Source organism: Hoplias malabaricus, chromosome 2, assembly GCF_029633855.1.
Source record: "Hoplias malabaricus isolate fHopMal1 chromosome 2, fHopMal1.hap1, whole genome shotgun sequence".
Taxonomy (NCBI): Eukaryota; Metazoa; Chordata; class Actinopteri; order Characiformes; family Erythrinidae; genus Hoplias; species Hoplias malabaricus.
This window is the reverse complement of record NC_089801.1, coordinates 75,113,393-75,133,918: the sequence shown is the minus strand read 5'-3', so window position 1 is coordinate 75,133,918 and position 20,526 is coordinate 75,113,393. Positions and strand designations below refer to the sequence as shown.

The following is a 20,526-nucleotide window of genomic DNA, read 5'->3' as shown; positions in this document are numbered from 1 at the left end:
CGAGGCTGTTGTCTTTTTAATCTGTTTCATGGTTTTCCCTCCATTTTTCTTCTTTTTTTTTTTTTTTTTTTTTTTAAATACAAATCTATGATCTCATGTTTTTCTCGTCTGTGTTGACCTCTAATTGGCGTGTTAATTTATGCACAGATTATCCCACCCTGACCTTTGTTCAGTCTGCACCCTCCGCAAGAGTCTTAGACCTCCAGCAGAGGAGCGGAAGGCCTGCCGTTAGCCGTCATATCTCGGGTTTCTCTTCAGTCACGTACAAATCTTTCGCCTTTTACTAAAGATTTCCGTGGAGGGGAACGTTGACGAGTTTTGTGTATTTTTGAAGGCTCTGTTGCTGCAGAGCTACACATTTTCTTCCTGTATAATGACAGAGCGACAGCCGTCTTTGGAGCACGCCTTGCCACAAGTTCCTGTAGCAGCAGCTCTTAGCTTCTGTTTGCAGTTCTTGGTGGGAGGAGCCTCCGGTGTGGTGGTGGTGTCTGAGTGGGAGGGGTCAAGGTCTGACGACCAGGTTTAAATACCCTCCAGTAGTTGCTGGTTTGCGGCAGGGTGCTCCGGGCCGGCCGGGCCTTTCCGGTTATCGCTTCTCGGCCTTTTGGCTAAGATCAAGCGTAGTATCTGTTCTTATCAGTTTAATATCTGATACGTCCTCTATACGAGGACTACATATTAAATTGATTTTTGAGCAGGGAGACGGAAGAGGGCTTGCTCCGTCCGCTCCACGCATCGACCCGGTATTGCAGTACTTCTGGGAACGGTGCACCTCCTTAAACTGGTTAAAAGTCAGAAAGAAATAAGTTAGGACATGGGTACGGCTTTATGATGTTGCCTTCTCGAGGCTGTTGTCTTTTTAATCTGTTTCATGGTTTTCCCTCCATTTTTCTTCTTTTTTTTTTTTTTTTTTTTTTTTAAATACAAATCTATGATCTCATGTTTTTCTCGTCTGTGTTGACCTCTAATTGGCGTGTTAATTTATGCACAGATTATCCCACCCTGACCTTTGTTCAGTCTGCACCCTCCGCAAGAGTCTTAGACCTCCAGCAGAGGAGCGGAAGGCCTGCCGTTAGCCGTCATATCTCGGGTTTCTTCTCTTCAGTCACGTACAAATCTTTCGCCTTTTACTAAAGATTTCCGTGGAGGGGAACGTTGACGAGTTTTGTGTATTTTTGAAGGCTCTGTTGCTGCAGAGCTACACATTTTCTTCCTGTATAATGACAGAGCGACAGCCGTCTTTGGAGCACGCCTTGCCACAAGTTCCTGTAGCAGCAGCTCTTAGCTTCTGTTTGCAGTTCTTGGTGGGAGGAGCCTCCGGTGTGGTGGTGGTGTCTGAGTGGGAGGGGTCAAGGTCTGACGACCAGGTTTAAATACCCTCCAGTAGTTGCTGGTTTGCGGCAGGGTGCTCCGGGCCGGCCGGGCCTTTCCGGTTATCGCTTCTCGGCCTTTTGGCTAAGATCAAGCGTAGTATCTGTTCTTATCAGTTTAATATCTGATACGTCCTCTATACGAGGACTACATATTAAATTGATTTTTTGAGCAGGGAGACGGAAGAGGGGCTTGCTCCGTCCGCTCCACGCATCGACCCGGTATTGCAGTACTTCTGGGAACGGTGCACCTCCTTAAACTGGTTAAAAGTCAGAAAGAAATAAGTTAGGACATGGGTACGGCTTTATGATGTTGCCTCCTCGAGGCTGTTCTCTTTTTAATCTGTTTCATGGTTTTCCCTCCATTTTTCTTCTTTTTTTTTTTTTTTTTTTTTTTTAAATACAAATCTATGATCTCATGTTTTTCTCGTCTGTGTTGACCTCTAATTGGCGTGTTAATTTATGCACAGATTATCCCACCCTGACCTTTGTTCAGTCTGCACCCTCCGCAAGAGTCTTAGACCTCCAGCAGAGGAGCGGAAGGCCTGCCGTTAGCCGTCATATCTCGGGTTTCTCTTCAGTCACGTACAAATTTTTCGCCTTTTACTAAAGATTTCCGTGGAGGGGAACGTTGACGAGTTTTGTGTATTTTTGAAGGCTCTGTTGCTGCAGAGCTACACATTTTCTTCCTGTATAATGACAGAGCGACAGCCGTCTTTGGAGCACGCCTTGCCACAAGTTCCTGTAGCAGCAGCTCTTAGCTTCTGTTTGCAGTTCTTGGTGGGAGGAGCCTCCGGTGTGGTGGTGGTGTCTGAGTGGGAGGGGTCAAGGTCTGACGACCAGGTTTAAATACCCTCCAGTAGTTGCTGGTTTGCGGCAGGGTGCTCCGGGCCGGCCGGGCCTTTCCGGTTATCGCTTCTCGGCCTTTTGGCTAAGATCAAGCGTAGTATCTGTTCTTATCAGTTTAATATCTGATACGTCCTCTATACGAGGACTACATATTAAATTGATTTTTTGAGCAGGGAGACGGAAGAGGGGCTTGCTCCGTCCGCTCCACGCATCGACCCGGTATTGCAGTACTTCTGGGAACGGTGCACCTCCTTAAACTGGTTAAAAGTCAGAAAGAAATAAGTTAGGACATGGGTACGGCTTTATGATGTTGCCTTCTCGAGGCTGTTGTCTTTTTAATCTGTTTCATGGTTTTCCCTCCATTTTTCTTCTTTTTTTTTTTTTTTTTTTTTTTTAAATACAAATCTATGATCTCATGTTTTTCTCAATCTGATAGAGTGTGTATTGGCGTGTTAATTTATGCACAGATTATCCCACCCTGACCTTTGTTCAGTCTGCACCCTCCGCAAGAGTCTTAGACCTCCAGCAGAGGAGCGGAAGGCCTGCCGTTAGCCGTCATATCTCGGGTTTCTCTTCAGTCACGTACAAATCTTTCGCCTTTTACTAAAGATTTCCGTGGAGGGGAACGTTGACGAGTTTTGTGTATTTTTGAAGGCTCTGTTGCTGCAGAGCTACACATTTTCTTCCTGTATAATGACAGAGCGACAGCCGTCTTTGGAGCACGCCTTGCCACAAGTTCCTGTAGCAGCAGCTCTTAGCTTCTGTTTGCAGTTCTTGGTGGGAGGAGCCTCCGGTGTGGTGGTGGTGTCTGAGTGGGAGGGGTCAAGGTCTGACGACCAGGTTTAAATACCCTCCAGTAGTTGCTGGTTTGCGGCAGGGTGCTCCGGGCCGGCCGGGCCTTTCCGGTTATCGCTTCTCGGCCTTTTGGCTAAGATCAAGCGTAGTATCTGTTCTTATCAGTTTAATATCTGATACGTCCTCTATACGAGGACTACATATTAAATTGATTTTTTGAGCAGGGAGACGGAAGAGGGGCTTGCTCCGTCCGCTCCACGCATCGACCCGGTATTGCAGTACTTCTGGGAACGGTGCACCTCCTTAAACTGGTTAAAAGTCAGAAAGAAATAAGTTAGGACATGGGTACGGCTTTATGATGTTGCCTTCTCGAGGCTGTTCTCTTTTTAATCTGTTTCATGGTTTTCCCTCCATTTTTCTTCTTTTTTTTTTTTTTTTTTTTTTTTTAAATACAAATCTATGATCTCATGTTTTTCTCGTCTGTGTTGACCTCTAATTGGCGTGTTAATTTATGCACAGATTATCCCACCCTGACCTTTGTTCAGTCTGCACCCTCCGCAAGAGTCTTAGACCTCCAGCAGAGGAGCGGAAGGCCTGCCGTTAGCCGTCATATCTCGGGTTTCTCTTCAGTCACGTACAAATCTTTCGCCTTTTACTAAAGATTTCCGTGGAGGGGAACGTTGACGAGTTTTGTGTATTTTTGAAGGCTCTGTTGCTGCAGAGCTACACATTTTCTTCCTGTATAATGACAGAGCGACAGCCGTCTTTGGAGCACGCCTTGCCACAAGTTCCTGTAGCAGCAGCTCTTAGCTTCTGTTTGCAGTTCTTGGTGGGAGGAGCCTCCGGTGTGGTGGTGGTGTCTGAGTGGGAGGGGTCAAGGTCTGACGACCAGGTTTAAATACCCTCCAGTAGTTGCTGGTTTGCGGCAGGGTGCTCCGGGCCGGCCGGGCCTTTCCGGTTATCGCTTCTCGGCCTTTTGGCTAAGATCAAGCGTAGTATCTGTTCTTATCAGTTTAATATCTGATACGTCCTCTATACGAGGACTACATATTAAATTGATTTTTTGAGCAGGGAGACGGAAGAGGGGCTTGCTCCGTCCGCTCCACGCATCGACCCGGTATTGCAGTACTTCTGGGAACGGTGCACCTCCTTAAACTGGTTAAAAGTCAGAAAGAAATAAGTTAGGACATGGGTACGGCTTTATGATGTTGCCTTCTCGAGGCTGTTGTCTTTTTAATCTGTTTCATGGTTTTCCCTCCATTTTTCTTCTTTTTTTTTTTTTTTTTTTTTTTTAAATACAAATCTATGATCTCATGTTTTTCTCGTCTGTGTTGACCTCTAATTGGCGTGTTAATTTATGCACAGATTATCCCACCCTGACCTTTGTTCAGTCTGCACCCTCCGCAAGAGTCTTAGACCTCCAGCAGAGGAGCGGAAGGCCTGCCGTTAGCCGTCATATCTCGGGTTTCTCTTCAGTCACGTACAAATCTTTCGCCTTTTACTAAAGATTTCCGTGGAGGGGAACGTTGACGAGTTTTGTGTATTTTTGAAGGCTCTGTTGCTGCAGAGCTACACATTTTCTTCCTGTATAATGACAGAGCGACAGCCGTCTTTGGAGCACGCCTTGCCACAAGTTCCTGTAGCAGCAGCTCTTAGCTTCTGTTTGCAGTTCTTGGTGGGAGGAGCCTCCGGTGTGGTGGTGGTGTCTGAGTGGGAGGGGTCAAGGTCTGACGACCAGGTTTAAATACCCTCCAGTAGTTGCTGGTTTGCGGCAGGGTGCTCCGGGCCGGCCGGGCCTTTCCGGTTATCGCTTCTCGGCCTTTTGGCTAAGATCAAGCGTAGTATCTGTTCTTATCAGTTTAATATCTGATACGTCCTCTATACGAGGACTACATATTAAATTGATTTTTTGAGCAGGGAGACGGAAGAGGGGCTTGCTCCGTCCGCTCCACGCATCGACCCGGTATTGCAGTACTTCTGGGAACGGTGCACCTCCTTAAACTGGTTAAAAGTCAGAAAGAAATAAGTTAGGACATGGGTACGGCTTTATGATGTTGCCTTCTCGAGGCTGTTGTCTTTTTAATCTGTTTCATGGTTTTCCCTCCATTTTTCTTCTTTTTTTTTTTTTTTTTTTTTTTTAAATACAAATCTATGATCTCATGTTTTTCTCGTCTGTGTTGACCTCTAATTGGCGTGTTAATTTATGCACAGATTATCCCACCCTGACCTTTGTTCAGTCTGCACCCTCCGCAAGAGTCTTAGACCTCCAGCAGAGGAGCGGAAGGCCTGCCGTTAGCCGTCATATCTCGGGTTTCTCTTCAGTCACGTACAAATCTTTCGCCTTTTACTAAAGATTTCCGTGGAGGGGAACGTTGACGAGTTTTGTGTATTTTTGAAGGCTCTGTTGCTGCAGAGCTACACATTTTCTTCCTGTATAATGACAGAGCGACAGCCGTCTTTGGAGCACGCCTTGCCACAAGTTCCTGTAGCAGCAGCTCTTAGCTTCTGTTTGCAGTTCTTGGTGGGAGGAGCCTCCGGTGTGGTGGTGGTGTCTGAGTGGGAGGGGTCAAGGTCTGACGACCAGGTTTAAATACCCTCCAGTAGTTGCTGGTTTGCGGCAGGGTGCTCCGGGCCGGCCGGGCCTTTCCGGTTATCGCTTCTCGGCCTTTTGGCTAAGATCAAGCGTAGTATCTGTTCTTATCAGTTTAATATCTGATACGTCCTCTATACGAGGACTACATATTAAATTGATTTTTTGAGCAGGGAGACGGAAGAGGGGCTTGCTCCGTCCGCTCCACGCATCGACCCGGTATTGCAGTACTTCTGGGAACGGTGCACCTCCTTAAACTGGTTAAAAGTCAGAAAGAAATAAGTTAGGACATGGGTACGGCTTTATGATGTTGCCTTCTCGAGGCTGTTGTCTTTTTAATCTGTTTCATGGTTTTCCCTCCATTTTTCTTCTTTTTTTTTTTTTTTTTTTTTTTAAATACAAATCTATGATCTCATGTTTTTCTCGTCTGTGTTGACCTCTAATTGGCGTGTTAATTTATGCACAGATTATCCCACCCTGACCTTTGTTCAGTCTGCACCCTCCGCAAGAGTCTTAGACCTCCAGCAGAGGAGCGGAAGGCCTGCCGTTAGCCGTCATATCTCGGGTTTCTCTTCAGTCACGTACAAATCTTTCGCCTTTTACTAAAGATTTCCGTGGAGGGGAACGTTGACGAGTTTTGTGTATTTTTGAAGGCTCTGTTGCTGCAGAGCTACACATTTTCTTCCTGTATAATGACAGAGCGACAGCCGTCTTTGGAGCACGCCTTGCCACAAGTTCCTGTAGCAGCAGCTCTTAGCTTCTGTTTGCAGTTCTTGGTGGGAGGAGCCTCCGGTGTGGTGGTGGTGTCTGAGTGGGAGGGGTCAAGGTCTGACGACCAGGTTTAAATACCCTCCAGTAGTTGCTGGTTTGCGGCAGGGTGCTCCGGGCCGGCCGGGCCTTTCCGGTTATCGCTTCTCGGCCTTTTGGCTAAGATCAAGCGTAGTATCTGTTCTTATCAGTTTAATATCTGATACGTCCTCTATACGAGGACTACATATTAAATTGATTTTTTGAGCAGGGAGACGGAAGAGGGGCTTGCTCCGTCCGCTCCACGCATCGACCCGGTATTGCAGTACTTCTGGGAACGGTGCACCTCCTTAAACTGGTTAAAAGTCAGAAAGAAATAAGTTAGGACATGGGTACGGCTTTATGATGTTGCCTTCTCGAGGCTGTTCTCTTTTTAATCTGTTTCATGGTTTTCCCTCCATTTTTCTTCTTTTTTTTTTTTTTTTTTTTTTTTAAATACAAATCTATGATCTCATGTTTTTCTCGTCTGTGTTGACCTCTAATTGGCGTGTTAATTTATGCACAGATTATCCCACCCTGACCTTTGTTCAGTCTGCACCCTCCGCAAGAGTCTTAGACCTCCAGCAGAGGAGCGGAAGGCCTGCCGTTAGCCGTCATATCTCGGGTTTCTCTTCAGTCACGTACAAATCTTTCGCCTTTTACTAAAGATTTCCGTGGAGGGGAACGTTGACGAGTTTTGTGTATTTTTGAAGGCTCTGTTGCTGCAGAGCTACACATTTTCTTCCTGTATAATGACAGAGCGACAGCCGTCTTTGGAGCACGCCTTGCCACAAGTTCCTGTAGCAGCAGCTCTTAGCTTCTGTTTGCAGTTCTTGGTGGGAGGAGCCTCCGGTGTGGTGGTGGTGTCTGAGTGGGAGGGGTCAAGGTCTGACGACCAGGTTTAAATACCCTCCAGTAGTTGCTGGTTTGCGGCAGGGTGCTCCGGGCCGGCCGGGCCTTTCCGGTTATCGCTTCTCGGCCTTTTGGCTAAGATCAAGCGTAGTATCTGTTCTTATCAGTTTAATATCTGATACGTCCTCTATACGAGGACTACATATTAAATTGATTTTTTGAGCAGGGAGACGGAAGAGGGGCTTGCTCCGTCCGCTCCACGCATCGACCCGGTATTGCAGTACTTCTGGGAACGGTGCACCTCCTTAAACTGGTTAAAAGTCAGAAAGAAATAAGTTAGGACATGGGTACGGCTTTATGATGTTGCCTTCTCGAGGCTGTTGTCTTTTTAATCTGTTTCATGGTTTTCCCTCCATTTTTCTTCTTTTTTTTTTTTTTTTTTTTTTTTAAATACAAATCTATGATCTCATGTTTTTCTCGTCTGTGTTGACCTCTAATTGGCGTGTTAATTTATGCACAGATTATCCCACCCTGACCTTTGTTCAGTCTGCACCCTCCGCAAGAGTCTTAGACCTCCAGCAGAGGAGCGGAAGGCCTGCCGTTAGCCGTCATATCTCGGGTTTCTCTTCAGTCACGTACAAATCTTTCGCCTTTTACTAAAGATTTCCGTGGAGGGGAACGTTGACGAGTTTTGTGTATTTTTGAAGGCTCTGTTGCTGCAGAGCTACACATTTTCTTCCTGTATAATGACAGAGCGACAGCCGTCTTTGGAGCACGCCTTGCCACAAGTTCCTGTAGCAGCAGCTCTTAGCTTCTGTTTGCAGTTCTTGGTGGGAGGAGCCTCCGGTGTGGTGGTGGTGTCTGAGTGGGAGGGGTCAAGGTCTGACGACCAGGTTTAAATACCCTCCAGTAGTTGCTGGTTTGCGGCAGGGTGCTCCGGGCCGGCCGGGCCTTTCCGGTTATCGCTTCTCGGCCTTTTGGCTAAGATCAAGCGTAGTATCTGTTCTTATCAGTTTAATATCTGATACGTCCTCTATACGAGGACTACATATTAAATTGATTTTTTGAGCAGGGAGACGGAAGAGGGGCTTGCTCCGTCCGCTCCACGCATCGACCCGGTATTGCAGTACTTCTGGGAACGGTGCACCTCCTTAAACTGGTTAAAAGTCAGAAAGAAATAAGTTAGGACATGGGTACGGCTTTATGATGTTGCCTTCTCGAGGCTGTTGTCTTTTTAATCTGTTTCATGGTTTTCCCTCCATTTTTCTTCTTTTTTTTTTTTTTTTTTTTTTTTAAATACAAATCTATGATCTCATGTTTTTCTCGTCTGTGTTGACCTCTAATTGGCGTGTTAATTTATGCACAGATTATCCCACCCTGACCTTTGTTCAGTCTGCACCCTCCGCAAGAGTCTTAGACCTCCAGCAGAGGAGCGGAAGGCCTGCCGTTAGCCGTCATATCTCGGGTTTCTCTTCAGTCACGTACAAATCTTTCGCCTTTTACTAAAGATTTCCGTGGAGGGGAACGTTGACGAGTTTTGTGTATTTTTGAAGGCTCTGTTGCTGCAGAGCTACACATTTTCTTCCTGTATAATGACAGAGCGACAGCCGTCTTTGGAGCACGCCTTGCCACAAGTTCCTGTAGCAGCAGCTCTTAGCTTCTGTTTGCAGTTCTTGGTGGGAGGAGCCTCCGGTGTGGTGGTGGTGTCTGAGTGGGAGGGGTCAAGGTCTGACGACCAGGTTTAAATACCCTCCAGTAGTTGCTGGTTTGCGGCAGGGTGCTCCGGGCCGGCCGGGCCTTTCCGGTTATCGCTTCTCGGCCTTTTGGCTAAGATCAAGCGTAGTATCTGTTCTTATCAGTTTAATATCTGATACGTCCTCTATACGAGGACTACATATTAAATTGATTTTTTGAGCAGGGAGACGGAAGAGGGGCTTGCTCCGTCCGCTCCACGCATCGACCCGGTATTGCAGTACTTCTGGGAACGGTGCACCTCCTTAAACTGGTTAAAAGTCAGAAAGAAATAAGTTAGGACATGGGTACGGCTTTATGATGTTGCCTTCTCGAGGCTGTTGTCTTTTTAATCTGTTTCATGGTTTTCCCTCCATTTTTCTTCTTTTTTTTTTTTTTTTTTTTTTTAAATACAAATCTATGATCTCATGTTTTTCTCGTCTGTGTTGACCTCTAATTGGCGTGTTAATTTATGCACAGATTATCCCACCCTGACCTTTGTTCAGTCTGCACCCTCCGCAAGAGTCTTAGACCTCCAGCAGAGGAGCGGAAGGCCTGCCGTTAGCCGTCATATCTCGGGTTTCTCTTCAGTCACGTACAAATCTTTCGCCTTTTACTAAAGATTTCCGTGGAGGGGAACGTTGACGAGTTTTGTGTATTTTTGAAGGCTCTGTTGCTGCAGAGCTACACATTTTCTTCCTGTATAATGACAGAGCGACAGCCGTCTTTGGAGCACGCCTTGCCACAAGTTCCTGTAGCAGCAGCTCTTAGCTTCTGTTTGCAGTTCTTGGTGGGAGGAGCCTCCGGTGTGGTGGTGGTGTCTGAGTGGGAGGGGTCAAGGTCTGACGACCAGGTTTAAATACCCTCCAGTAGTTGCTGGTTTGCGGCAGGGTGCTCCGGGCCGGCCGGGCCTTTCCGGTTATCGCTTCTCGGCCTTTTGGCTAAGATCAAGCGTAGTATCTGTTCTTATCAGTTTAATATCTGATACGTCCTCTATACGAGGACTACATATTAAATTGATTTTTTGAGCAGGGAGACGGAAGAGGGGCTTGCTCCGTCCGCTCCACGCATCGACCCGGTATTGCAGTACTTCTGGGAACGGTGCACCTCCTTAAACTGGTTAAAAGTCAGAAAGAAATAAGTTAGGACATGGGTACGGCTTTATGATGTTGCCTTCTCGAGGCTGTTGTCTTTTTAATCTGTTTCATGGTTTTCCCTCCATTTTTCTTCTTTTTTTTTTTTTTTTTTTTTTTAAATACAAATCTATGATCTCATGTTTTTCTCGTCTGTGTTGACCTCTAATTGGCGTGTTAATTTATGCACAGATTATCCCACCCTGACCTTTGTTCAGTCTGCACCCTCCGCAAGAGTCTTAGACCTCCAGCAGAGGAGCGGAAGGCCTGCCGTTAGCCGTCATATCTCGGGTTTCTCTTCAGTCACGTACAAATCTTTCGCCTTTTACTAAAGATTTCCGTGGAGGGGAACGTTGACGAGTTTTGTGTATTTTTGAAGGCTCTGTTGCTGCAGAGCTACACATTTTCTTCCTGTATAATGACAGAGCGACAGCCGTCTTTGGAGCACGCCTTGCCACAAGTTCCTGTAGCAGCAGCTCTTAGCTTCTGTTTGCAGTTCTTGGTGGGAGGAGCCTCCGGTGTGGTGGTGGTGTCTGAGTGGGAGGGGTCAAGGTCTGACGACCAGGTTTAAATACCCTCCAGTAGTTGCTGGTTTGCGGCAGGGTGCTCCGGGCCGGCCGGGCCTTTCCGGTTATCGCTTCTCGGCCTTTTGGCTAAGATCAAGCGTAGTATCTGTTCTTATCAGTTTAATATCTGATACGTCCTCTATACGAGGACTACATATTAAATTGATTTTTTGAGCAGGGAGACGGAAGAGGGGCTTGCTCCGTCCGCTCCACGCATCGACCCGGTATTGCAGTACTTCTGGGAACGGTGCACCTCCTTAAACTGGTTAAAAGTCAGAAAGAAATAAGTTAGGACATGGGTACGGCTTTATGATGTTGCCTTCTCGAGGCTGTTCTCTTTTTAATCTGTTTCATGGTTTTCCCTCCATTTTTCTTCTTTTTTTTTTTTTTTTTTTTTTTTAAATACAAATCTATGATCTCATGTTTTTCTCGTCTGTGTTGACCTCTAATTGGCGTGTTAATTTATGCACAGATTATCCCACCCTGACCTTTGTTCAGTCTGCACCCTCCGCAAGAGTCTTAGACCTCCAGCAGAGGAGCGGAAGGCCTGCCGTTAGCCGTCATATCTCGGGTTTCTCTTCAGTCACGTACAAATCTTTCGCCTTTTACTAAAGATTTCCGTGGAGGGGAACGTTGACGAGTTTTGTGTATTTTTGAAGGCTCTGTTGCTGCAGAGCTACACATTTTCTTCCTGTATAATGACAGAGCGACAGCCGTCTTTGGAGCACGCCTTGCCACAAGTTCCTGTAGCAGCAGCTCTTAGCTTCTGTTTGCAGTTCTTGGTGGGAGGAGCCTCCGGTGTGGTGGTGGTGTCTGAGTGGGAGGGGTCAAGGTCTGACGACCAGGTTTAAATACCCTCCAGTAGTTGCTGGTTTGCGGCAGGGTGCTCCGGGCCGGCCGGGCCTTTCCGGTTATCGCTTCTCGGCCTTTTGGCTAAGATCAAGCGTAGTATCTGTTCTTATCAGTTTAATATCTGATACGTCCTCTATACGAGGACTACATATTAAATTGATTTTTTGAGCAGGGAGACGGAAGAGGGGCTTGCTCCGTCCGCTCCACGCATCGACCCGGTATTGCAGTACTTCTGGGAACGGTGCACCTCCTTAAACTGGTTAAAAGTCAGAAAGAAATAAGTTAGGACATGGGTACGGCTTTATGATGTTGCCTTCTCGAGGCTGTTGTCTTTTTAATCTGTTTCATGGTTTTCCCTCCATTTTTCTTCTTTTTTTTTTTTTTTTTTTTTTTTAAATACAAATCTATGATCTCATGTTTTTCTCGTCTGTGTTGACCTCTAATTGGCGTGTTAATTTATGCACAGATTATCCCACCCTGACCTTTGTTCAGTCTGCACCCTCCGCAAGAGTCTTAGACCTCCAGCAGAGGAGCGGAAGGCCTGCCGTTAGCCGTCATATCTCGGGTTTCTCTTCAGTCACGTACAAATCTTTCGCCTTTTACTAAAGATTTCCGTGGAGGGGAACGTTGACGAGTTTTGTGTATTTTTGAAGGCTCTGTTGCTGCAGAGCTACACATTTTCTTCCTGTATAATGACAGAGCGACAGCCGTCTTTGGAGCACGCCTTGCCACAAGTTCCTGTAGCAGCAGCTCTTAGCTTCTGTTTGCAGTTCTTGGTGGGAGGAGCCTCCGGTGTGGTGGTGGTGTCTGAGTGGGAGGGGTCAAGGTCTGACGACCAGGTTTAAATACCCTCCAGTAGTTGCTGGTTTGCGGCAGGGTGCTCCGGGCCGGCCGGGCCTTTCCGGTTATCGCTTCTCGGCCTTTTGGCTAAGATCAAGCGTAGTATCTGTTCTTATCAGTTTAATATCTGATACGTCCTCTATACGAGGACTACATATTAAATTGATTTTTTGAGCAGGGAGACGGAAGAGGGGCTTGCTCCGTCCGCTCCACGCATCGACCCGGTATTGCAGTACTTCTGGGAACGGTGCACCTCCTTAAACTGGTTAAAAGTCAGAAAGAAATAAGTTAGGACATGGGTACGGCTTTATGATGTTGCCTTCTCGAGGCTGTTGTCTTTTTAATCTGTTTCATGGTTTTCCCTCCATTTTTCTTCTTTTTTTTTTTTTTTTTTTTTTTTAAATACAAATCTATGATCTCATGTTTTTCTCGTCTGTGTTGACCTCTAATTGGCGTGTTAATTTATGCACAGATTATCCCACCCTGACCTTTGTTCAGTCTGCACCCTCCGCAAGAGTCTTAGACCTCCAGCAGAGGAGCGGAAGGCCTGCCGTTAGCCGTCATATCTCGGGTTTCTCTTCAGTCACGTACAAATCTTTCGCCTTTTACTAAAGATTTCCGTGGAGGGGAACGTTGACGAGTTTTGTGTATTTTTGAAGGCTCTGTTGCTGCAGAGCTACACATTTTCTTCCTGTATAATGACAGAGCGACAGCCGTCTTTGGAGCACGCCTTGCCACAAGTTCCTGTAGCAGCAGCTCTTAGCTTCTGTTTGCAGTTCTTGGTGGGAGGAGCCTCCGGTGTGGTGGTGGTGTCTGAGTGGAGGGGTCAAGGTCTGACGACCAGGTTTAAATACCCTCCAGTAGTTGCTGGTTTGCGGCAGGGTGCTCCGGGCCGGCCGGGCCTTTCCGGTTATCGCTTCTCGGCCTTTTGGCTAAGATCAAGCGTAGTATCTGTTCTTATCAGTTTAATATCTGATACGTCCTCTATACGAGGACTACATATTAAATTGATTTTTTGAGCAGGGAGACGGAAGAGGGGCTTGCTCCGTCCGCTCCACGCATCGACCCGGTATTGCAGTACTTCTGGGAACGGTGCACCTCCTTAAACTGGTTAAAAGTCAGAAAGAAATAAGTTAGGACATGGGTACGGCTTTATGATGTTGCCTTCTCGAGGCTGTTGTCTTTTTAATCTGTTTCATGGTTTTCCCTCCATTTTTCTTCTTTTTTTTTTTTTTTTTTTTTTTTAAATACAAATCTATGATCTCATGTTTTTCTCGTCTGTGTTGACCTCTAATTGGCGTGTTAATTTATGCACAGATTATCCCACCCTGACCTTTGTTCAGTCTGCACCCTCCGCAAGAGTCTTAGACCTCCAGCAGAGGAGCGGAAGGCCTGCCGTTAGCCGTCATATCTCGGGTTTCTCTTCAGTCACGTACAAATCTTTCGCCTTTTACTAAAGATTTCCGTGGAGGGGAACGTTGACGAGTTTTGTGTATTTTTGAAGGCTCTGTTGCTGCAGAGCTACACATTTTCTTCCTGTATAATGACAGAGCGACAGCCGTCTTTGGAGCACGCCTTGCCACAAGTTCCTGTAGCAGCAGCTCTTAGCTTCTGTTTGCAGTTCTTGGTGGGAGGAGCCTCCGGTGTGGTGGTGGTGTCTGAGTGGGAGGGGTCAAGGTCTGACGACCAGGTTTAAATACCCTCCAGTAGTTGCTGGTTTGCGGCAGGGTGCTCCGGGCCGGCCGGGCCTTTCCGGTTATCGCTTCTCGGCCTTTTGGCTAAGATCAAGCGTAGTATCTGTTCTTATCAGTTTAATATCTGATACGTCCTCTATACGAGGACTACATATTAAATTGATTTTTTGAGCAGGGAGACGGAAGAGGGGCTTGCTCCGTCCGCTCCACGCATCGACCCGGTATTGCAGTACTTCTGGGAACGGTGCACCTCCTTAAACTGGTTAAAAGTCAGAAAGAAATAAGTTAGGACATGGGTACGGCTTTATGATGTTGCCTTCTCGAGCTGTTGTCTTTTTAATCTGTTTCATGGTTTTCCCTCCATTTTTCTTCTTTTTTTTTTTTTTTTTTTTTTAAATACAAATCTATGATCTCATGTTTTTCTCGTCTGTGTTGACCTCTAATTGGCGTGTTAATTTATGCACAGATTATCCCACCCTGACCTTTGTTCAGTCTGCACCCTCCGCAAGAGTCTTAGACCTCCAGCAGAGGAGCGGAAGGCCTGCCGTTAGCCGTCATATCTCGGGTTTCTCTTCAGTCACGTACAAATCTTTCGCCTTTTACTAAAGATTTCCGTGGAGGGGAACGTTGACGAGTTTTGTGTATTTTTGAAGGCTCTGTTGCTGCAGAGCTACACATTTTCTTCCTGTATAATGACAGAGCGACAGCCGTCTTTGGAGCACGCCTTGCCACAAGTTCCTGTAGCAGCAGCTCTTAGCTTCTGTTTGCAGTTCTTGGTGGGAGGAGCCTCCGGTGTGGTGGTGGTGTCTGAGTGGAGGGGTCAAGGTCTGACGACCAGGTTTAAATACCCTCCAGTAGTTGCTGGTTTGCGGCAGGGTGCTCCGGGCCGGCCGGGCCTTTCCGGTTATCGCTTCTCGGCCTTTTGGCTAAGATCAAGCGTAGTATCTGTTCTTATCAGTTTAATATCTGATACGTCCTCTATACGAGGACTACATATTAAATTGATTTTTTGAGCAGGGAGACGGAAGAGGGGCTTGCTCCGTCCGCTCCACGCATCGACCCGGTATTGCAGTACTTCTGGGAACGGTGCACCTCCTTAAACTGGTTAAAAGTCAGAAAGAAATAAGTTAGGACATGGGTACGGCTTTATGATGTTGCCTTCTCGAGGCTGTTGTCTTTTTAATCTGTTTCATGGTTTTCCCTCCATTTTTCTTCTTTTTTTTTTTTTTTTTTTTTTTAAATACAAATCTATGATCTCATGTTTTTCTCGTCTGTGTTGACCTCTAATTGGCGTGTTAATTTATGCACAGATTATCCCACCCTGACCTTTGTTCAGTCTGCACCCTCCGCAAGAGTCTTAGACCTCCAGCAGAGGAGCGGAAGGCCTGCCGTTAGCCGTCATATCTCGGGTTTCTCTTCAGTCACGTACAAATCTTTCGCCTTTTACTAAAGATTTCCGTGGAGGGGAACGTTGACGAGTTTTGTGTATTTTTGAAGGCTCTGTTGCTGCAGAGCTACACATTTTCTTCCTGTATAATGACAGAGCGACAGCCGTCTTTGGAGCACGCCTTGCCACAAGTTCCTGTAGCAGCAGCTCTTAGCTTCTGTTTGCAGTTCTTGGTGGGAGGAGCCTCCGGTGTGGTGGTGGTGTCTGAGTGGGAGGGGTCAAGGTCTGACGACCAGGTTTAAATACCTCCAGTAGTTGCTGGTTTGCGGCAGGGTGCTCCGGGCCGGCCGGGCCTTTCGGTTATCGCTTCTCGGCCTTTTGGCTAAGATCAAGCGTAGTATCTGTTCTTATCAGTTTAATATCTGATACGTCCTCTATACGAGGACTACATATTAAATTGATTTTTTGAGCAGGGAGACGGAAGAGGGGCTTGCTCCGTCCGCTCCACGCATCGACCCGGTATTGCAGTACTTCTGGAACGGTGCACCTCCTTAAACTGGTTAAAAGTCAGAAAGAAATAAGTTAGGACATGGGTACGGCTTTATGATGTTGCCTTCTCGAGGCTGTTCTCTTTTTAATCTGTTTCATGGTTTTCCCTCCATTTTTCTTCTTTTTTTTTTTTTTTTTTTTTTTTAAATACAAATCTATGATCTCATGTTTTTCTCGTCTGTGTTGACCTCTAATTGGCGTGTTAATTTATGCACAGATTATCCCACCCTGACCTTTGTTCAGTCTGCACCCTCCGCAAGAGTCTTAGACCTCCAGCAGAGGAGCGGAAGGCCTGCCGTTAGCCGTCATATCTCGGGTTTCTCTTCAGTCACGTACAAATCTTTCGCCTTTTACTAAAGATTTCCGTGGAGGGGAACGTTGACGAGTTTTGTGTATTTTTGAAGGCTCTGTTGCTGCAGAGCTACACATTTTCTTCCTGTATAATGACAGAGCGACAGCCGTCTTTGGAGCACGCCTTGCCACAAGTTCCTGTAGCAGCAGCTCTTAGCTTCTGTTTGCAGTTCTTGGTGGGAGGAGCCTCCGGTGTGGTGGTGGTGTCTGAGTGGGAGGGGTCAAGGTCTGACGACCAGGTTTAAATACCCTCCAGTAGTTGCTGGTTTGCGGCAGGGTGCTCCGGGCCGGCCGGGCCTTTCCGGTTATCGCTTCTCGGCCTTTTGGCTAAGATCAAGCGTAGTATCTGTTCTTATCAGTTTAATATCTGATACGTCCTCTATACGAGGACTACATATTAAATTGATTTTTTGAGCAGGGAGACGGAAGAGGGGCTTGCTCCGTCCGCTCCACGCATCGACCCGGTATTGCAGTACTTCTGGGAACGGTGCACCTCCTTAAACTGGTTAAAAGTCAGAAAGAAATAAGTTAGGACATGGGTACGGCTTTATGATGTTGCCTTCTCGAGGCTGTTGTCTTTTTAATCTGTTTCATGGTTTTCCCTCCATTTTTCTTCTTTTTTTTTTTTTTTTTTTTTTTAAATACAAATCTATGATCTCATGTTTTTCCTCGTCTGTGTTGACCTCTAATTGGCGTGTTAATTTATGCACAGATTATCCCACCCTGACCTTTGTTCAGTCTGCACCCTCCGCAAGAGTCTTAGACCTCCAGCAGAGGAGCGGAAGGCCTGCCGTTAGCCGTCATATCTCGGGTTTCTCTTCAGTCACGTACAAATCTTTCGCCTTTTACTAAAGATTTCCGTGGAGGGGAACGTTGACGAGTTTTGTGTATTTTGAAGGCTCTGTTGCTGCAGAGCTACACATTTTCTTCCTGTATAATGACAGAGCGACAGCCGTCTTTGGAGCACGCCTTGCCACAAGTTCCTGTAGCAGCAGCTCTTAGCTTCTGTTTGCAGTTCTTGGTGGGAGGAGCCTCCGGTGTGGTGGTGGTGTCTGAGTGGGAGGGTCAAGGTCTGACGACCAGGTTTAAATACCCTCCAGTAGTTGCTGGTTTGCGGCAGGGTGCTCCGGGCCGGCCGGGCCTTTCCGGTTATCGCTTCTCGGCCTTTTGGCTAAGATCAAGCGTAGTATCTGTTCTTATCAGTTTAATATCTGATACGTCCTCTATACGAGGACTACATATTAAATTGATTTTTTGAGCAGGGAGACGGAAGAGGGGCTTGCTCCGTCCGCTCCACGCATCGACCCGGTATTGCAGTACTTCTGGGAACGGTGCACCTCCTTAAACTGGTTAAAAGTCAGAAAGAAATAAGTTAGGACATGGGTACGGCTTTATGATGTTGCCTTCTCGAGGCTGTTCTCTTTTTAATCTGTTTCATGGTTTTCCCTCCATTTTTCTTCTTTTTTTTTTTTTTTTTTTTTTTAAATACAAATCTATGATCTCATGTTTTTCTCGTCTGTGTTGACCTCTAATTGGCGTGTTAATTTATGCACAGATTATCCCACCCTGACCTTTGTTCAGTCTGCACCCTCCGCAAGAGTCTTAGACCTCCAGCAGAGGAGCGGAAGGCCTGCCGTTAGCCGTCATATCTCGGTTTCTCTTCAGTCACGTACAAATCTTTCGCCTTTTACTAAAGATTTCCGTGGAGGGGAACGTTGACGAGTTTTGTGTATTTTTGAAGGCTCTGTTGCTGCAGAGCTACACATTTTCTTCCTGTATAATGACAGAGCGACAGCCGTCTTTGGAGCACGCCTTGCCACAAGTTCCTGTAGCAGCAGCTCTTAGCTTCTGTTTGCAGTTCTTGGTGGGAGGAGCCTCCGGTGTGGTGGTGGTGTCTGAGTGGGAGGGGTCAAGGTCTGACGACCAGGTTTAAATACCCTCCAGTAGTTGCTGGTTTGCGGCAGGGGTGCTCCGGGCCGGCCGGGCCTTTCCGGTTATCGCTTCTCGGCCTTTTGGCTAAGATCAAGCGTAGTATCTGTTCTTATCAGTTTAATATCTGATACGTCCTCTATACGAGGACTACATATTAAATTGATTTTTTGAGCAGGGAGACGGAAGAGGGGCTTGCTCCGTCCGCTCCACGCATCGACCCGGTATTGCAGTACTTCTGGGAACGGTGCACCTCCTTAACTGGTTAAAAGTCAGAAAGAAATAAGTTAGGACATGGGTACGGCTTTATGATGTTGCCTTCTCGAGGCTGTTCTCTTTTTAATCTGTTTCATGGTTTTCCCTCCATTTTTCTTCTTTTTTTTTTTTTTTTTTTTTTTTAAATACAAATCTATGATCTCATGTTTTTCTCGTCTGTGTTGACCTCTAATTGGCGTGTTAATTTATGCACAGATTATCCCACCCTGACCTTTGTTCAGTCTGCACCCTCCGCAAGAGTCTTAGACCTCCAGCAGAGGAGCGGAAGGCCTGCCGTTAGCCGTCATATCTCGGGTTTCTCTTCAGTCACGTACAAATCTTTCGCCTTTTACTAAAGATTTCCGTGGAGGGGAACGTTGACGAGTTTTGTGTATTTTTGAAGGCTCTGTTGCTGCAGAGCTACACATTTTCTTCCTGTATAATGACAGAGCGACAGCCGTCTTTGGAGCACGCCTTGCCACAAGTTCCTGTAGCAGCAGCTCTTAGCTTCTGTTTGCAGTTCTTGGTGGGAGGAGCCTCCGGTGTGGTGGTGGTGTCTGAGTGGGAGGGGTCAAGGTCTGACGACCAGGTTTAAATACCCTCCAGTAGTTGCTGGTTTGCGGCAGGGTGCTCCGGGCCGGCCGGGCCTTTCCGGTTATCGCTTCTCGGCCTTTTGGCTAAGATCAAGCGTAGTATCTGTTCTTATCAGTTTAATATCTGATACGTCCTCTATACGAGGACTACATATTAAATTGATTTTTTGAGCAGGGAGACGGAAGAGGGGCTTGCTCCGTCCGCTCCACGCATCGACCCGGTATTGCAGTACTTCTGGAACGGTGCACCTCCTTAAACTGGTTAAAAGTCAGAAAGAAATAAGTTAGGACATGGGTACGGCTTTATGATGTTGCCTTCTCGAGGCTGTTGTCTTTTTAATCTGTTTCATGTTTTCCCTCCATTTTTCTTCTTTTTTTTTTTTTTTTTTTTTTTTAAATACAAATCTATGATCTCATGTTTTTCTCGTCTGTGTTGACCTCTAATTGGCGTGTTAATTTATGCACAGATATCCCACCCTGACCTTTGTTCAGTCTGCACCCTCCGCAAGAGTCTTAGACCTCCAGCAGAGGAGCGGAAGGCCTGCCGTTAGCCGTCATATCTCGGGTTTCTCTTCAGTCACGTACAAATCTTTCGCCTTTTACTAAAGATTTCCGTGGAGGGGAACGTTGACGAGTTTTGTGTATTTTTGAAGGCTCTGTTGCTGCAGAGCTACACATTTTCTTCCTGTATAATGACAGAGCGACAGCCGTCTTTGGAGCACGCCTTGCCACAAGTTCCTGTAGCAGCAGCTCTTAGCTTCTGTTTGCAGTTCTTGGTGGGAGGAGCCTCCGGTGTGGTGGTGGTGTCTGAGTGGGAGGGGTCAAGGTCTGACGACCAGGTTTAAATACCCTCCAGTAGTTGCTGGTTTGCGGCAGGGTGCTCCGGGCCGGCCGGGCCTTTCCGGTTATCGCTTCTCGGCCTTTTGGCTAAGATCAAGCGTAGTATCTGTCTTATCAGTTTAATATCTGATACGTCCTCTATACGAGGACTACATATTAAATTGATTTTTGAGCAGGGAGACGGAAGAGGGGCTTGCTCCGTCCGCTCCACGCATCGACCCGGTATTGCAGTACTTCTGGGAACGGTGCACCTCCTTAAACTGGTTAAAAGTCAGAAGAAATAAGTTAGGACATGGGTACGGCTTTATGATGTTGCCTTCTCGAGGCTGTTCTCTTTTTAATCTGTTTCATGGTTTTCCCTCCATTTTTCTTCTTTTTTTTTTTTTTTTTTTTTTTTTAAATACAAATCTATGATCTCATGTTTTCTCGTCTGTGTTGACCTCTAATTGGCGTGTTAATTTATGCACAGATTATCCCACCCTGACCTTTGTTCAGTCTGCACCCTCCGCAAGAGTCTTAGACCTCCAGCAGAGGAGCGGAAGGCCTGCCGTTAGCCGTCATATA

The 20,526-nt window shown here is 46.6% G+C and overlaps 48 non-coding genes across 48 annotated transcripts; all 48 read left to right on the top strand.

Moving 5' to 3' along the window:
• Window positions 1–239: 239 nt before the first annotated feature.
• Window positions 240–353, top strand: LOC136688700 (U5 spliceosomal RNA). Its single transcript, XR_010801390.1, has one exon. It is a non-coding gene; the product is annotated as a U5 spliceosomal RNA (small nuclear RNA).
• A 235-nt stretch (window positions 354–588) lies between these two features.
• Window positions 589–777, top strand: LOC136688383 (U2 spliceosomal RNA). Its single transcript, XR_010801085.1, has one exon. It is a non-coding gene; the product is annotated as a U2 spliceosomal RNA (small nuclear RNA).
• Window positions 778–1,083: 306 nt separating this feature from the next.
• LOC136688803 (U5 spliceosomal RNA) lies at window positions 1,084–1,200 on the top strand. Its single transcript, XR_010801490.1, has one exon. It is a non-coding gene; the product is annotated as a U5 spliceosomal RNA (small nuclear RNA).
• A 235-nt stretch (window positions 1,201–1,435) lies between these two features.
• Window positions 1,436–1,626, top strand: LOC136688311 (U2 spliceosomal RNA). The gene has a single exon (XR_010801017.1). It is a non-coding gene; the product is annotated as a U2 spliceosomal RNA (small nuclear RNA).
• A 306-nt stretch (window positions 1,627–1,932) lies between these two features.
• Window positions 1,933–2,046, top strand: LOC136688798 (U5 spliceosomal RNA). Its single transcript, XR_010801486.1, has one exon. It is a non-coding gene; the product is annotated as a U5 spliceosomal RNA (small nuclear RNA).
• A 235-nt stretch (window positions 2,047–2,281) lies between these two features.
• On the top strand, window positions 2,282–2,472 carry LOC136688310 (U2 spliceosomal RNA). The gene has a single exon (XR_010801016.1). It is a non-coding gene; the product is annotated as a U2 spliceosomal RNA (small nuclear RNA).
• Window positions 2,473–2,778: 306 nt separating this feature from the next.
• LOC136688699 (U5 spliceosomal RNA) lies at window positions 2,779–2,892 on the top strand. The gene has a single exon (XR_010801389.1). It is a non-coding gene; the product is annotated as a U5 spliceosomal RNA (small nuclear RNA).
• A 235-nt stretch (window positions 2,893–3,127) lies between these two features.
• Window positions 3,128–3,318, top strand: LOC136688309 (U2 spliceosomal RNA). Its single transcript, XR_010801015.1, has one exon. It is a non-coding gene; the product is annotated as a U2 spliceosomal RNA (small nuclear RNA).
• A 307-nt stretch (window positions 3,319–3,625) lies between these two features.
• LOC136688698 (U5 spliceosomal RNA) lies at window positions 3,626–3,739 on the top strand. The gene has a single exon (XR_010801388.1). It is a non-coding gene; the product is annotated as a U5 spliceosomal RNA (small nuclear RNA).
• A 235-nt stretch (window positions 3,740–3,974) lies between these two features.
• Window positions 3,975–4,165, top strand: LOC136688308 (U2 spliceosomal RNA). The gene has a single exon (XR_010801014.1). It is a non-coding gene; the product is annotated as a U2 spliceosomal RNA (small nuclear RNA).
• A 306-nt stretch (window positions 4,166–4,471) lies between these two features.
• LOC136688697 (U5 spliceosomal RNA) lies at window positions 4,472–4,585 on the top strand. The gene has a single exon (XR_010801387.1). It is a non-coding gene; the product is annotated as a U5 spliceosomal RNA (small nuclear RNA).
• Window positions 4,586–4,820: 235 nt separating this feature from the next.
• Window positions 4,821–5,011, top strand: LOC136688307 (U2 spliceosomal RNA). The gene has a single exon (XR_010801013.1). It is a non-coding gene; the product is annotated as a U2 spliceosomal RNA (small nuclear RNA).
• A 306-nt stretch (window positions 5,012–5,317) lies between these two features.
• LOC136688696 (U5 spliceosomal RNA) lies at window positions 5,318–5,431 on the top strand. The gene has a single exon (XR_010801386.1). It is a non-coding gene; the product is annotated as a U5 spliceosomal RNA (small nuclear RNA).
• A 235-nt stretch (window positions 5,432–5,666) lies between these two features.
• Window positions 5,667–5,857, top strand: LOC136688306 (U2 spliceosomal RNA). The gene has a single exon (XR_010801012.1). It is a non-coding gene; the product is annotated as a U2 spliceosomal RNA (small nuclear RNA).
• A 305-nt stretch (window positions 5,858–6,162) lies between these two features.
• LOC136688695 (U5 spliceosomal RNA) lies at window positions 6,163–6,276 on the top strand. The gene has a single exon (XR_010801385.1). It is a non-coding gene; the product is annotated as a U5 spliceosomal RNA (small nuclear RNA).
• A 235-nt stretch (window positions 6,277–6,511) lies between these two features.
• LOC136688305 (U2 spliceosomal RNA) lies at window positions 6,512–6,702 on the top strand. The gene has a single exon (XR_010801011.1). It is a non-coding gene; the product is annotated as a U2 spliceosomal RNA (small nuclear RNA).
• Window positions 6,703–7,008: 306 nt separating this feature from the next.
• LOC136688694 (U5 spliceosomal RNA) lies at window positions 7,009–7,122 on the top strand. Its single transcript, XR_010801384.1, has one exon. It is a non-coding gene; the product is annotated as a U5 spliceosomal RNA (small nuclear RNA).
• Window positions 7,123–7,357: 235 nt separating this feature from the next.
• LOC136688304 (U2 spliceosomal RNA) lies at window positions 7,358–7,548 on the top strand. Its single transcript, XR_010801010.1, has one exon. It is a non-coding gene; the product is annotated as a U2 spliceosomal RNA (small nuclear RNA).
• Window positions 7,549–7,854: 306 nt separating this feature from the next.
• LOC136688693 (U5 spliceosomal RNA) lies at window positions 7,855–7,968 on the top strand. Its single transcript, XR_010801383.1, has one exon. It is a non-coding gene; the product is annotated as a U5 spliceosomal RNA (small nuclear RNA).
• Window positions 7,969–8,203: 235 nt separating this feature from the next.
• On the top strand, window positions 8,204–8,394 carry LOC136688303 (U2 spliceosomal RNA). The gene has a single exon (XR_010801009.1). It is a non-coding gene; the product is annotated as a U2 spliceosomal RNA (small nuclear RNA).
• Window positions 8,395–8,700: 306 nt separating this feature from the next.
• On the top strand, window positions 8,701–8,814 carry LOC136688692 (U5 spliceosomal RNA). The gene has a single exon (XR_010801382.1). It is a non-coding gene; the product is annotated as a U5 spliceosomal RNA (small nuclear RNA).
• Window positions 8,815–9,049: 235 nt separating this feature from the next.
• LOC136688302 (U2 spliceosomal RNA) lies at window positions 9,050–9,240 on the top strand. Its single transcript, XR_010801008.1, has one exon. It is a non-coding gene; the product is annotated as a U2 spliceosomal RNA (small nuclear RNA).
• A 305-nt stretch (window positions 9,241–9,545) lies between these two features.
• On the top strand, window positions 9,546–9,659 carry LOC136688691 (U5 spliceosomal RNA). The gene has a single exon (XR_010801381.1). It is a non-coding gene; the product is annotated as a U5 spliceosomal RNA (small nuclear RNA).
• A 235-nt stretch (window positions 9,660–9,894) lies between these two features.
• LOC136688300 (U2 spliceosomal RNA) lies at window positions 9,895–10,085 on the top strand. The gene has a single exon (XR_010801007.1). It is a non-coding gene; the product is annotated as a U2 spliceosomal RNA (small nuclear RNA).
• Window positions 10,086–10,390: 305 nt separating this feature from the next.
• LOC136688690 (U5 spliceosomal RNA) lies at window positions 10,391–10,504 on the top strand. Its single transcript, XR_010801380.1, has one exon. It is a non-coding gene; the product is annotated as a U5 spliceosomal RNA (small nuclear RNA).
• Window positions 10,505–10,739: 235 nt separating this feature from the next.
• LOC136688299 (U2 spliceosomal RNA) lies at window positions 10,740–10,930 on the top strand. The gene has a single exon (XR_010801006.1). It is a non-coding gene; the product is annotated as a U2 spliceosomal RNA (small nuclear RNA).
• Window positions 10,931–11,236: 306 nt separating this feature from the next.
• On the top strand, window positions 11,237–11,350 carry LOC136688689 (U5 spliceosomal RNA). The gene has a single exon (XR_010801379.1). It is a non-coding gene; the product is annotated as a U5 spliceosomal RNA (small nuclear RNA).
• Window positions 11,351–11,585: 235 nt separating this feature from the next.
• Window positions 11,586–11,776, top strand: LOC136688298 (U2 spliceosomal RNA). Its single transcript, XR_010801005.1, has one exon. It is a non-coding gene; the product is annotated as a U2 spliceosomal RNA (small nuclear RNA).
• A 306-nt stretch (window positions 11,777–12,082) lies between these two features.
• Window positions 12,083–12,196, top strand: LOC136688688 (U5 spliceosomal RNA). The gene has a single exon (XR_010801378.1). It is a non-coding gene; the product is annotated as a U5 spliceosomal RNA (small nuclear RNA).
• A 235-nt stretch (window positions 12,197–12,431) lies between these two features.
• Window positions 12,432–12,622, top strand: LOC136688297 (U2 spliceosomal RNA). The gene has a single exon (XR_010801004.1). It is a non-coding gene; the product is annotated as a U2 spliceosomal RNA (small nuclear RNA).
• Window positions 12,623–12,928: 306 nt separating this feature from the next.
• Window positions 12,929–13,042, top strand: LOC136688687 (U5 spliceosomal RNA). The gene has a single exon (XR_010801377.1). It is a non-coding gene; the product is annotated as a U5 spliceosomal RNA (small nuclear RNA).
• Window positions 13,043–13,276: 234 nt separating this feature from the next.
• Window positions 13,277–13,467, top strand: LOC136688296 (U2 spliceosomal RNA). Its single transcript, XR_010801003.1, has one exon. It is a non-coding gene; the product is annotated as a U2 spliceosomal RNA (small nuclear RNA).
• Window positions 13,468–13,773: 306 nt separating this feature from the next.
• Window positions 13,774–13,887, top strand: LOC136688686 (U5 spliceosomal RNA). Its single transcript, XR_010801375.1, has one exon. It is a non-coding gene; the product is annotated as a U5 spliceosomal RNA (small nuclear RNA).
• Window positions 13,888–14,122: 235 nt separating this feature from the next.
• LOC136688295 (U2 spliceosomal RNA) lies at window positions 14,123–14,313 on the top strand. Its single transcript, XR_010801002.1, has one exon. It is a non-coding gene; the product is annotated as a U2 spliceosomal RNA (small nuclear RNA).
• Window positions 14,314–14,616: 303 nt separating this feature from the next.
• On the top strand, window positions 14,617–14,730 carry LOC136688685 (U5 spliceosomal RNA). The gene has a single exon (XR_010801374.1). It is a non-coding gene; the product is annotated as a U5 spliceosomal RNA (small nuclear RNA).
• Window positions 14,731–14,964: 234 nt separating this feature from the next.
• On the top strand, window positions 14,965–15,155 carry LOC136688294 (U2 spliceosomal RNA). The gene has a single exon (XR_010801001.1). It is a non-coding gene; the product is annotated as a U2 spliceosomal RNA (small nuclear RNA).
• A 305-nt stretch (window positions 15,156–15,460) lies between these two features.
• On the top strand, window positions 15,461–15,574 carry LOC136688684 (U5 spliceosomal RNA). The gene has a single exon (XR_010801373.1). It is a non-coding gene; the product is annotated as a U5 spliceosomal RNA (small nuclear RNA).
• A 233-nt stretch (window positions 15,575–15,807) lies between these two features.
• Window positions 15,808–15,997, top strand: LOC136688382 (U2 spliceosomal RNA). The gene has a single exon (XR_010801084.1). It is a non-coding gene; the product is annotated as a U2 spliceosomal RNA (small nuclear RNA).
• A 306-nt stretch (window positions 15,998–16,303) lies between these two features.
• On the top strand, window positions 16,304–16,417 carry LOC136688683 (U5 spliceosomal RNA). The gene has a single exon (XR_010801372.1). It is a non-coding gene; the product is annotated as a U5 spliceosomal RNA (small nuclear RNA).
• A 235-nt stretch (window positions 16,418–16,652) lies between these two features.
• On the top strand, window positions 16,653–16,843 carry LOC136688293 (U2 spliceosomal RNA). Its single transcript, XR_010801000.1, has one exon. It is a non-coding gene; the product is annotated as a U2 spliceosomal RNA (small nuclear RNA).
• Window positions 16,844–17,148: 305 nt separating this feature from the next.
• LOC136688802 (U5 spliceosomal RNA) lies at window positions 17,149–17,262 on the top strand. The gene has a single exon (XR_010801489.1). It is a non-coding gene; the product is annotated as a U5 spliceosomal RNA (small nuclear RNA).
• A 234-nt stretch (window positions 17,263–17,496) lies between these two features.
• LOC136688292 (U2 spliceosomal RNA) lies at window positions 17,497–17,687 on the top strand. The gene has a single exon (XR_010800999.1). It is a non-coding gene; the product is annotated as a U2 spliceosomal RNA (small nuclear RNA).
• A 305-nt stretch (window positions 17,688–17,992) lies between these two features.
• LOC136688792 (U5 spliceosomal RNA) lies at window positions 17,993–18,105 on the top strand. The gene has a single exon (XR_010801480.1). It is a non-coding gene; the product is annotated as a U5 spliceosomal RNA (small nuclear RNA).
• Window positions 18,106–18,341: 236 nt separating this feature from the next.
• On the top strand, window positions 18,342–18,532 carry LOC136688291 (U2 spliceosomal RNA). The gene has a single exon (XR_010800998.1). It is a non-coding gene; the product is annotated as a U2 spliceosomal RNA (small nuclear RNA).
• Window positions 18,533–18,837: 305 nt separating this feature from the next.
• LOC136688682 (U5 spliceosomal RNA) lies at window positions 18,838–18,951 on the top strand. Its single transcript, XR_010801371.1, has one exon. It is a non-coding gene; the product is annotated as a U5 spliceosomal RNA (small nuclear RNA).
• Window positions 18,952–19,186: 235 nt separating this feature from the next.
• LOC136688381 (U2 spliceosomal RNA) lies at window positions 19,187–19,376 on the top strand. The gene has a single exon (XR_010801083.1). It is a non-coding gene; the product is annotated as a U2 spliceosomal RNA (small nuclear RNA).
• A 304-nt stretch (window positions 19,377–19,680) lies between these two features.
• On the top strand, window positions 19,681–19,794 carry LOC136688680 (U5 spliceosomal RNA). Its single transcript, XR_010801370.1, has one exon. It is a non-coding gene; the product is annotated as a U5 spliceosomal RNA (small nuclear RNA).
• A 235-nt stretch (window positions 19,795–20,029) lies between these two features.
• On the top strand, window positions 20,030–20,218 carry LOC136688384 (U2 spliceosomal RNA). The gene has a single exon (XR_010801086.1). It is a non-coding gene; the product is annotated as a U2 spliceosomal RNA (small nuclear RNA).
• Window positions 20,219–20,526: the final 308 nt, after the last annotated feature.